The sequence below is a fragment of the Lissotriton helveticus genome, chromosome 10, assembly GCF_964261635.1.
Source record: "Lissotriton helveticus chromosome 10, aLisHel1.1, whole genome shotgun sequence".
NCBI classification, from domain to species: Eukaryota; Metazoa; Chordata; class Amphibia; order Caudata; family Salamandridae; genus Lissotriton; species Lissotriton helveticus.
In genome coordinates, this window is record NC_136071.1 from 768,132,210 (window position 1) to 768,145,177 (window position 12,968).

The 12,968-nt window shown below is 41.8% G+C and overlaps 1 protein-coding gene across 20 annotated transcripts in view; it reads right to left on the reverse strand.

The window, feature by feature from the left end:
• Positions 1-9,105: 9,105 nt before the first annotated feature.
• The window catches only part of LOC144784508 (uncharacterized), a 416,096-nt gene continuing 412,233 nt past the window's right edge, over positions 9,106-12,968 (reverse strand). For all 20 annotated transcript variants that reach the window (XR_013601663.1, XR_013601658.1, XR_013601662.1 and 17 more), the window contains one exon: positions 9,106-9,470. The gene's annotated coding sequence lies outside the window, so the exon portion shown is untranslated. The remainder of the gene's footprint in view (positions 9,471-12,968) is intronic.

A 12,968-nucleotide genomic window follows, 5' to 3' on the forward strand; every position in this document is an offset into this window, starting at 1 on the left:
GATCTTCATGGAGATCTCCTAGGTGTTCGTACTAGAGACTTTGAAAGGCGGGAAGGAGAGTAGGTACGGGAATAGTCCGTCCCAATACTGCTGATGGACTTAGCCTTCTTCCGCCGAGGTTCTTTACCAAGTTCCGGAGAGCTCTCCAGTGAAATCTGCACAATATTAAGTTCAGGTGAAGAAGATTTGGAGGGAGAACGAGATGTTCTTTGTCCCTCGACGTCGATGTCCTCGACGTCGACAATTGTACCTCCCTCGACGTTGACCCATGATGATGCCGTGAAGGAATCAAGGGCTGTGCAGGTTTCGACGCCTTCGCAGGAGACCTCGACGTCGATCTGGCATGACGTCGGGGAGATCTTGACCTCGACTGCCATCGACGTCGTGGAGACTTCGACGTCGAACGCCGCCGACGTCATGGTGATCTCGACGCCGAGTGATGTCTTGCTCTCGACGTCGACCGGTCTTCGTGTCTCTTCGACGTCGGCATGCTTCTCGACGTCGACCTACGATGAGGTGACGGAGAGTGTCTTGACGTTGATGGGGCTCTAGACGACGATACATGTTTCGCTGTCGATAGACCCACATCTTGGCCATACCTCGGTTCCGAAGCTGGACGCTTCGACATCGAGGCCTTTCTCGATGACGGAGACTTACGCCGTCTCGATGTCGGAGAGTGTTCAGGCCTTTTCTTCGACGGTGGCTGCGACACCGACGGTGAACAAGCTGGAATCTTCCTTTTTCTCGACGTAGAAGAGGCAGTCTTCAACAGATGTTGATGCTTTTGATGAGAGGAGGGCTCTTGATCCCCAAGGCCACTTTCTGGACGTGCTTTTCCTCTGTCCATGAACGCCTGAAGCCGAATTCTCTCCCTATCACGGAAAGTTCTTGAAGAAAGCTTCTGGCAATGATGACAAGAGTCCACCTTATGAGAAGAAGGAAGACAGGCTATACACACAGAGTGTGGATCTGATCTAGCCATCTTTTTTCCACAAGACGGACAATTTCTGAAGAGAGCTGGCATTTTGACAGAAAAAGATGACAAGTTTCTGTCAGCAAATGAAGAAAAATCTTCCACCAGCACAGGAGAAATGCTAAACAGCAAGAAAATGAACAATTTCTGACTAAAAAGCCAAAAAACTGTCTAGCTCAAGCTCCAGGATCCTCAAGAAGGAGCCGGAAAAAAGAACTGACCTAACTGTCACCTGTGGTGCATGCTGGGAGCATAGGGCTCTCTGAGGTTCTTAAAGGCAAAGTACCTAGATTCTTGGACGTCTTAAAGGCGAGGTGCCAGTTTGCTTTTCTGTCCCAGGACAGTAATTCCTATGCAGCCTATGGGCCAAACTGCCTTCAAAAACTTGTTTTTTTTCCTTGTTCTGGAAAATAAAGAAACTCTTGTATGAAGCCATGTGGGTGTATGGTCTCTATTACAAGTTTTCTTAACTAATGTCTTACTATACAAGTATGGCTAAGTTATTTTCTGGCTGTTTGCCCCTGTTTTAGTTGGTATTTATAGAACTGCATAGTTATTTATTATTTATTATATTTATATATATACATATATATATATATATATATTATATATATATATATATATATATCAAAGCTCAAAGGCGTCCAGCCGCGGAGTATGCACCACCCCGGTACCCTGGGGGTCACGAAAGTGAAGCAGCAGTCGTACTTGGAATAGAGGACGGGCCCACTTGTGGAGTCCATACAGGACTTGATTGTGTGCTTCCCGGACCACACTTCCCAGAATGCACAGTCTCATTTGAGCCTCCCATCGGTGGGTGTGTTGCATATAAAATGGAGAAGTGGGTCAGTGGTTGCGCACACCGCTTCCGTTAAAGCCCCTGAAGAGAAGCATATGGAGCTTCGAAACGCGTCGGGCAGATCCCGTACGGAGCGGCGTCTATGAGTGGATCCCCGTCCTCACCTATACATAAACCAAGCTGCTGTTCGCGTGCTACTCAAAGGTGGACACCTTCGAGCTTTGATTTATACGCGGCCGTCCAGCCGCGGAGTATGCACCACCCCGGTACCCTGGGGGTCACGAAAGTGAAGCAGCAGTCGTACTTGGAATAGAGGACGGGCCCACTTGTGGAGTCCATACAGGACTTGATTGTGTGCTTCCCGGACCACACTTCCCAGAATGCACAGTCTCATTTGAGCCTCCCATCGGTGGGTGTGTTGCATATAAAATGGAGACGTGGGTCAGTGGTTGCACACACCGCTTCCGTTAAAGCCCCTGAAGAGAAGCATATGGAGCTTCGAAACGCGTCGGGCAGATCCCGTACGGAGCGGCGTCTATGAGTGGATCCCCGTCCTCACCTATACATAAACCAAGCTGCTGTTCGCGTGCTACTCAAAGGTGGACACCTTCGAGCTTTGATTTATATATATATATATATATTCACTCAAAAAACTATACGTTTTAGTGGTGTTATGGTTAGCTGGACATTTTACTCATACAAAACCAATGAAATTGCTCCTATATAGTTAGTTGTACTAACTATATTTCGCGCACCCGCAATCCACTGCTGATGATGTCACATATTAGATCATTCATGACATGGTCAGTGACATCACTGATGACATCTCAAATGACATCACTGATGACATCACTGATGACATCATCCAGTGAATGTGGTTTGCTTCGTTATTTAAATATGCATGTTATATATATAGCAATTTACATTGAAGAATGAGAGGATATATATATAAATAAATATTTGGATGGAGGATTTAGTAGCAGTGAAATTGACTGTTTACTTGACCAATTTATAATGTCTCACTAAATATAGTGGATAGTGACTAAACTGTGTGAATATCTGTATCACTTTGTCAGTTGTTGTGCAAACTGATTCTACAGTTGGTTACTAGCTATGTGAAAGTCTATATTAGTTATTGATTAGTTAACTGAGTATTTGTATGGGAGTGTGAAAGTGTGTGTGGTTCGGTGGGGGGTGTGTGACTGTCCAAAGATGTGTGAATAGTTGATTCAGTAGATATATGAAGTTAAAACTACATGTTCTAACAGTTTGGGTGTGTGAATATCTTTATGGGTGTGGTGATGAGCAAATATATTTCTCAGTGGTACATGTCCAACAAACTAGAAAAATAAAAGGCAGTGTATGTGTCAGTTGTTGTATATAAATAAGTATACATAAGACACAATGATTGTGTGAGTGACTGTATGGATAACTGTATACTTGTAATAATGATTTTATAATTCACTAAGTATGACTTACTATCTAAATGAATAGAAGAAGTGGTGTTTGTATAAGTGTTTTGCTAAGTAAATATGTAAGTATGATCCATTGTTTGCATAAGTGAGTAGGATGACTTCATATGTGAATAGGATGCGTGCTGTTGTTTAATGTCGATATAGATGTATAAGTATTTTTGATAGTGTTCTATTGTTCATTGACAGCATGTATGAGTGAATCCATAGGTAAGTGATTAGATGTGTGTATACATCTATGAATCACTGAGTGGATTTTTAGATACTTGTATTGCTGTGACAATGGATTTAAATATGATACTCTGTATTTTACAAACAGTGATGAAAAATTGTAATAGTGTATGAAAAGGTGTATGTGATTGTCACGTGGATGATGTCATCAGTGATGTCATCAGTGATGTCACTGACCATGTCATGAATGATCTAATATGTGACATCATCAGCAGTGGATTGCGGGTGCGCGAAATATAGTTAAGTCACTATCCACTATATTTAGTGAGACATTATAAATTGGTCAAGTAAACAGTCAATTACACTGCTACTAAATCCTCCATCCAAATATTTATTTATATATATATCCACTCATTCTTCAATGTAAATTGCTATATATATAAAATGCATATTTAAATAACGAAGCAAACCACATTCACTGGATGATGTCATCAGTGATGTCATCAGTGATGTCATTTGAGATGTCATCAGTGATGTCACTGACCATATCATGAATGATCTAATATGTGACATCATCAGCAGTGGATTGCGGGTGCGCGAAATATAGTTAGTACAACTAACTATATAGGAGCAATTTCATTGGTTTTGTATGAGTAAAATGTCCAGCTAACTATAACACCACTAAAACGTATAGTTTTTTGAGTGAATTTCAAAGGTTTTTTAAAAACGAATTCCTAACTATATAACTCCTGAAACCTAAGTTTTTTCAGTGAATTTCAAAGGTTTTTTTAAATGCTAATTCCTAACTATATAAGGCCTGAAACCTATGGTTTTTTCAGTGAATTTCAAAGTTTATTTTTAATGCTGATTCCTAACTATATAAGGCCTGAAACCTATGGTTTTTTCAGTGAATTTCAAAGGTTTTTTAAATGCTAATTCCTAACTATATAAGGCCTGAAACCTATGGTTTTTTCAGTGAATTTCAAAGGTTTTTTAAATGCTAATTCCTAATTATATAAGGCCTGAAACCTATGGTTTTTTCAGTGTTTTAAAAAAAAAATTGATTGGTTAACTGGCTTATTAAGTGTATCTTAGTGAATACATATATTAGCGAGTAATGTTTCAATATTTAAATATATGCATGAGTGATGTAATATGTGACGTCATCAGCAGTGCATTGCAGACGTGCAAGTTATAGTGAGTCCAACTAACTATAACGTGGGAATTTCAATGGTTTTATGCGAGTAAAATTTCCAGCTAACTATAACTGGTGTGAAGCCTATGGTTTTTTCAGTGAATTTCAAAGGTTTTTTAAATGCTAATTCCTAACTATAACTGGTGTGTAACCTATGGTTTTTTCAGTGAATATATATATATATAGAAAATTTCTATGGCAAAATGAAACCCCTCATTTTGTTCCTTTTCAAATTAAATGTATTAAGTGTTACCACTTTATTCCAATCAAGATGACGTCAGGTGTGCCATACTTTTGTCATAAGTAAGACTGTTAGCGTTCTAGTTGTTCTTTAGAACACTCTGGGACATTCTGTCATTGGGCTATAGTTGGGCTACATCTGGCTGATATTTGGGCTACATTTGGGCTCTTTTGTCTCTGGTGGCCATCTTGGGAGACTGCATATCAGAATTGTTTTAATGAAATATAAGAGGATTTGAGAAGTCACTCAAAATGTGCCCTAATTTTTCTTTCTTCAGCACTAATCATAATTTCTATGGCAAAATGAACCCCCTCATTTTGTTCCTTTGCAAATTAAATGTTTTAAGTGTTAACACTTTATTCCAATCAAGATGACTTCAGGTGTGCCATACTTTTGTCATAAGTAAGACTGTTAGCGCTCTAGTTGTTCTTTAGAACACTCTGGGACATTCTGTCATTGGGCTATAGTTGGGCTATATCTGGCTGATATTTGGGCTACATTTGTTTTTTTTTGTCTCTGGTGGCCATCTTTGGGCTACATTTGGCTACATTTGGGCTCTAACATATATATAGCCCAATGTAGCCCAATATATATTTTTTCAAAGTTAATTTTCGTAAAAACCACTGGAGCACATATCTTGAGACATAGCAAAGGCACATCGGGCTACCAGTCCCTACAATTTTGCCAAGTTTGGTGGAAAACCATTCAGCCGTTCGGGCTAAAAGTGAGTCCAACCACCCTATGGAAATTAACATGGGGAAAACACGTTTTGGGACCCCCTTTTATCTCGGCCCCCGCTGGACGAATCCCCCCCAAACTTTCAGGGAAGGAGCGGGGCGCCGCAAGGCAAAGTTAAGGAAAATTTCAGGAAGATTCCTCAACCGGCGCCAAAGTTATTCCCAATAGAATGTTGCGATTTCCCTATGGAAAACAATCCTAACTATATATACCTACTGGCTATCGCCAGTAGGTAATATGTATACATATTGTTATAATCTCCGGGGTCCCGCACATGGGTGGGGATAATTTACTGCTTATGACTATTGATGAGTATCCCCTGAAAGAGAATAACAGTTCCAGCACGGCAGGGACTGTTAAGTTCATGTTGTTCAGCAACTGGGGTGCATGCATACAGGGGAACTCATGTTGTGCCCTCATGCATGCATCCACATGGAGCTGAGGCACCAGGGGGCCCCCTCCACCATGGGTTTCAAAACTACGGCGGAGAGGAAAATTGTAATACGATTGACGGTACTGCCAAACATATTGGTGCCCCCTGACCGCAGCAACACTGACAGGGAATGGCGGTTCCCCGGCGTTTCAACAGGGGCCTAATTATGTGTCTGACAGTCCACGGATCACCAGACTTGTGGGGGGCGCAACAGTGGTGGTCTATTACAAACAAGGCGGTCAGACCGCCATTTCTCCGCAGCAGCCCGCCGTTCCCTGGCAGTTTTTCGGCAGTCAGTAGGCCGCAAAATTCTTGACGGGACCGCTGAGGCCCCACCAAGCATATTACGAATTTCCTCTCTAACAGTTTTCATGGCGGTTCCTGGCGGATCCGGCCTAATTAGGAGTCTGGAGTCCATGCACTGCCAGACTTGTGAACTTGTGAGGGTGCAGCAGTGGCAGTCTCTGGACAAAAAGGGCGGTCAGACCGCCATTGCCTGCCAGCCACCAAGGAACTGCTGTTTCCCTGGCAGTGTTGCGGCCGACAGCTGATATGCTTGGCGGGACCGCCGCAGTCTGAAGAAAGGCCCCTCTCCAAGTGTGTGTTAAACCAACATGCATCCCCATAATATCAAAGCACAAGTTTTCCAACAGCTGTGTTAGTATTTTTTGTCTAGTTGCTAGGAACTGACCAGAACAGAATAACGAGGAGCATTGTTTATCAACCTTGCACACCGTGTTCAGACTAAACTACAGGAACAGACCGAGAACGCACAAAGCAAACGGTTCTCACATGAAAGATATATCTAGCTGAGCCTCTGGTGGCTGCTACAGAATGTGTTGCAAAGGTTCACTTGGTAAGTATACAGAATTAGTCAGGTATCAGACGGAGACAGAGACATAAACAGTTGGGTAAAGCTTAGGCTTGGCATGCTTGCATATAGGGATATTGCATAGGTGGAAGGCATATAGTCAAGGTATGATACACATGCTGTAACTTCATCTTCATCAAAGGACTGAAGCCTATGTGAGCCACACTCACTCCTACTCAATGATTCCCTCAGTCAACTAACCAGACTACTTCAAACCATAAAATACGAATTAGCCAGGTTGACCCTCAACCTCTCACCCTGCACGCACATCACCCACTCCTCAAATGGCTTCACTGGCTCCCTAACAACAAGCATGTTCTATTGTAACTCTAATGCACACAAAGCCTTGGACGACACTGGCCCAGCATACCTAAACAACAGCTTCAGCTTTCAGAAACATCACACAGACCTGTACACCCAACACTACACAAATATGTTATATTAGTGGCCTGCTTGTCATGTTCCTAGTCCATCTGAATGCAGAAGTTCTGTTTGCTGTATGACAAGTGCATTGCACATAACAATGGTCCTTGTTAAGGACTACCATTGTCCTTGGTTTGATCTGTTCCTGTTGCCGGCACTAGGGCCAGCAATACAAGTGAGGCAGCGTTTCTATCGGGACAAGTGGGATAACGCTGGGAGATAGGAATTTTGTGGATTTCTGTTGATTCTGAGATGTCAGACAAATGTGTAATTTTAGACAAAGGTTGAAGTATGTTTTGGGTAAGTAAAAGTCCTTGTATCAAAACAAGGCACACATGTTTATTTGTAGGTTTTTATGAGTGGTGGTTGAGTCTGGCTCAAAAGACCAAAGCTACCCCTATCACTGATAGCGCTTTAGGACCCTTTGTGTTGTAGCCCACCCACACAAGTGGAGTACCAAAGTTTTTAGGTGACTAGGGGGTATGCTGGGTGGTAGGGAATATGTGGATTTCCCCCAAATCCCACAATGAAATGCTAGGAAAATATGTGCTTTTTTTAAACCAAACTTTGAGGTTTGCAAAACCTGATGGGATACATGCAAGTCACACCATCCTGGACTCCAGTGGTTTGCTACTTTTCAAAAATGTGCAGGTTTCATAGCTTTCCCTAGGTGCCGGCTGAGCTAAGGAGCAAAATCCGCAGCTACCTAAATTGAAAAAAGAAATATTTTTTCAGTGGAAATCTATGGGTCAGATTTATCAATATTTCACACAGCTCAGCAAGCCACCTTGCTGCGCTGCAAGAAGACCGCGTTTCTATCGGGACAAGTGGGATAACGCTGGGAGATAGGAATTTTGTGGATTTCTGTTGATTCTGAGATGTCAGACAAATGTGTAATTTTAGACAAAGGTTGAAGTATGTTTTGGGTAAGTAAAAGTCCTTGTATCAAAACAAGGCACACATGTTTATTTGTAGGTTTTTATGAGTGGTGGTTGAGTCTGGCTCAAAAGACCAAAGCTACCCCTATCACTGATAGCGCTTTAGGACCCTTTGTGTTGTAGCCCACCCACACAAGTGGAGTACCAAAGTTATCAGGTGACTAGGGGGTATGCTGGGTGGTAGGGAATATGTGGATTTCCCCCAAATCCCACAACTTTACCACAATGAAATGCTAGGAAAATATGTGCTTTTTTTAAACCAAACTTTGAGGTTTGCAAAACCTGATGGGATACATGCAAGTCACACCATCCTGGACTCCAGTGGTTTGCTACTTTTCAAAAATGTGCAGGTTTCATAGCTTTCCCTAGGTGCCGGCTGAGCTAAGGAGCAAAATCCGCAGCTACCTAAATTGAAAAAAGAAATATTTTTTCAGTGGAAATCTATGGGTCAGATTTATCAATATTTCACACAGCTCAGCGCAAGCCACCTTGCTGCGCTGCAAGAAGGCAGAAATGGACCGTATTTAACATCATACAGTACATTCCTGTCCTTTCCTTGCGCTGGCACTGTGCAGCCTAGTGCCAACACAGGCACCCTTCCTTGCATTGTGGTGCAAAGGGGCCTATGTTGCTGCATAAAAACAATCCTCTGAGGCATTTTCCTCTTTCTATATGTGCTGAGGAATGCAGCACACAGGAGGATAATAATCATGTGTCTTGCAGCACATTATTTCAATCTGAGTGCTGTATAGTGCTGTATACTTCAGAGGATCTATCAAAAACAAGGACCACCACCACTTACCATCAATGCATACTATTAGTTAATTACAAACACAATGCTGTAGTCAATGTGTACACATATCTGTATTTTTATTGATAGTGATAACTAATGTGAAAACAGAACATCACAGAAAATACCTTCAAAATGAACAAACATCTCTCACTTATTTAAACACAATATAAATAGAACATAACCAACAATTATAGATGTCCAACACATATGAGCATAATGCCAATGGTTAGTCCTTTATATGAATCAGCTTTCAATAATCCCAGAAGAAGGTTATATGTTTTTATTGGAGAATACCCCAGTGACCATAAATGTTGTTTCTCAGTGGTTGGAATATCATCTAGTGAAATTTCACCCCACTCCATGATATCCCTTTCCTTGGTCCATGTCCGTCTCAAATTCGTAAGAGTATTCACAAAGATAAATCTGAAATGAAAAATAATAGAGGAACAGAAAACACAGCATTTATTGTTTTGGTCAAGAATTGATTATGATACATTTATTGCCTCCTTTGTACCCATATATGTACACAGGTACTTTCAAAAGTATTATTTACACTAAAGAACACCTAACTTAAATACAATGAAGCCGGTGAGTAATCCTCTTGCTTTTATTGTACTTATAGGCACTAGACTAACATTTCTACTGCAGGGATCTGTCTTGCTTAACACCCCATTCACTGGCGCATTTCCTCTTTGGTCCGCTCAAGAGTTCGGTAACAAATAAAATCTACCTTAGCTCTAAGAAATCTCCAAGTGGATGTGAACTAAACAAACGTTTTGTAATTCCCAAACTACCGTAGGTAGGTGACAGAGAATGAGTGGAAGCCTAATAATGCATGACAGCATAGAATGGTTGTCACTGGGTCCTCTTTCATGCAACTTTTAGAGGCTTCAATATATGCACACGGAAACCTTTGTGAATTACCAGCGGTCATGCATCATCCATCCACAAATGTGCAAAGGTGTGCCCTTCAGATTTACAAACTAGTGAAACTGTGTCAGTATTTCTTTAACATTAAAATTGGGTGAAAAGGGACATAAGTTCAAAAGGCACTAAACACCAGTAGGGTATTAGCAAGATCTGGAGGCTGATGGCAATGGCTGAATTCTAGAGACATACAATGCTCCACCCTTGTATGAGTTATAGATGATTGCATAGAATTTGACATCATTCAGTGTGCAAGAATGCACTTTTGTTTTGACAATAATAGTGCAAAGGGTGCTTTGGTGAATGGGAAACTGTTCATACACATGACACAGATTAAAATAAAAAAGAGTGTGCTTTGAGGACTGCAATATACCACTAACCGCTTTTGGTGATCATTTCACATATGGGTTCTTGATTAAAACTGATTGTGTATTTGTGAGTATTAATTTGACTTTTCCTCTATAACAATGTAAATGCTATAATCTTAAAATACTATCTTAGAGTTCTTTAAAATGTATTGATGACTTGTATTACTATAGTACTAGAAGGATTAGTTACTTACCTGTAATCCTAGTTCTCTTCCAGGGGTATCCTCATCAAAGTCATAAGCATTAGAATATTCCCGCCCATGCGCGGGACCCCGGAAACACTATTTCATATGTGCCCCTCATATATATACTCATATATATATAAATACATATATATATATATAAAAACATGCAATAGCAGCCAAATAAAAACAGAGCTGAAATATGCTGTGTAGAATTTCCACCATACATGAATAATAAGCATTAGAAACATGAGAAACAACAACATGCCACCCCAGTTCAGACATAGATATATGCAAATCAGTCTGACCCTGTGCCTCATGGGTACAGTCCAGCCCTAACTGCCAAGCCATGCCTTCCCTGGACCGGAAACAGGATATAGGAGCTGGAGGGCAGGTAACGCGGAGCCAAAGTCTTAAGCGGCCATCTTGCTTGACGCGTAGCTCCTCCTCGCCTACGTATCTTTTTAGAGATAGTGCACACTATGGTTAAGCTTTAAAGCCATCTCATGAATACAAAAAGCGGTTCTGAGGTTCTCTTCCAGGGGATCCTTATCAATAGTCATAAGCATTAGAATATTCCCGCCCATGCGCGGGACCCCGGAAACACTATATTATATGTGCCCCACATATATATATACTCATATATATATAAATACATATATATATATAAAAACATGCAATAGCAGCCAAATAAAAACAGAGCTGAAATATGCTGTGTAGAATTTCCACCATACATGAATAATAAGCATTAGAAACATGAGAAACAACAACAAAGCTTGTTTAGAAACTGTTTTAATGCTCAGAAAGCAGTAGAAATTCTCATAACTCACTGGAAGCATAGAAAGCTCCCAGGCTGCATTGCAAACACACAGTCTAAAAAGACTGAAAAGCTAACCTGTGACTGCATAGCAATAAACTGACACCGTGCCTTTAAGGCACCCATGACCCCCAGTATCCCATCATGCCTCAGGGGTGACAGTTAGGTCAGTTGTTCTTTTCGGAGACTGAAAACAAACCCAGTAACAAATAGGTTAACAATATCTCCTTATTAAAGAATGTCCTTTGCCCGGGGAGGCGGGAGGGTTGCTTATGACTTTGATGAGGATACCCCTGGAAGAGAACTAGGATTACAGGTAAGTAACTAATCCTTCTCTTCCAGGGGATCCTCATCAATAGTCATAAGCATTAGAATAGAATAGCGAGCCTCACCTCATCTCCCTGATGGCAAAGGAGCAACAATACAGTAATACACATACTAAGCCTAGTAACAACTAAGCTCGTACAGGCTGCAGGCTACCCAAATAGATTCCTCAAAGAGGCTTGTCCTACTTGAGTATCGGCCCTGGAATCAGATTCTAGGCAGTAATGCCTCGTAAAGGTATGAACTGATTTCCATGTCGCAGCCTTGCATATTTCTGACATTGGAATGTCGTGCAAGAAAGCTACTGTGGCCCCTTTCCCTCTAGTAGAATGTGCTTTGGGTGACACCAATAAAAGCTTGCCTGCAAGCTGGTAGGCCAATTTAATGCAAGAGACAATCCATCTAGAGATGGACCTCTTGGCCGCCGGAAAGCCTGTTCTCATCGAACCATAGTTCACAAACATCTGATCCGACTTCCTGATTCCCTTGGTTTTTTCCAAATAGAACTTGAGCACTCTCTTTAAATCTAATGAGTGCAAAGACCGCTCTGCTGGGGTCGCTGGATTTGGGAAAAAAGAAGGGAGGGAAATGGACTGATTTATATGAAAATCAGAAACTACCTGAGGTAAGAAGGATGGGTGAGCCCTCAGGACAACCCTATTGCGATGGAAAACCGTAAATGGTTCTTTCGCACAGAGAACTTGTATCTCGCTTACTCTGCGCGCTGATGTGATTGCCACTAAAAAGGCTGCTTTCCAAGATAGATGTTGTAAAGAAGCCTTGTGGATAGGTTCGAAAGGAGGTGACATTAACCTGGACAGAACCAGGTTCAATTCCCAAGGAGGAGAAGGATTTCGCACAGGGGGATAGACTTTCTTCAACCCCTGGAGGAAGTCCTTAACCACCGGAACCTGAAAGAAAGAAATCTGATGAGGCAATTTCCTGTACGCCACTATGGCTGACAGATGCACTCTAATGGAAACATATTTCAATCCAGAAGTTGCCAAGGAAAGGAGGTATGGCAAGATTACCTCCTCCTGCCCTTTAGTAGGATCCAGATGATGATCCCTACACCATAAGTAAAACCTCTTCCTCTTGAACGCATAAGACGCTCTCGTGGAAGGCCTCTTAGCCTCCTTTAAAATGTTCATGCATTCGGGAGGCAAGTTCAGATGTCCATATTGCAGGACCTCAGGTGCCATGCTGTTAGGTTCAGCAGGGAAGGTTGGGATGCAGTATCTTCCCGTCCATTTTGCTCAACAGGTCCGGCCTGCAAGGAAGTCGTCTGTGTGGACACACAGAG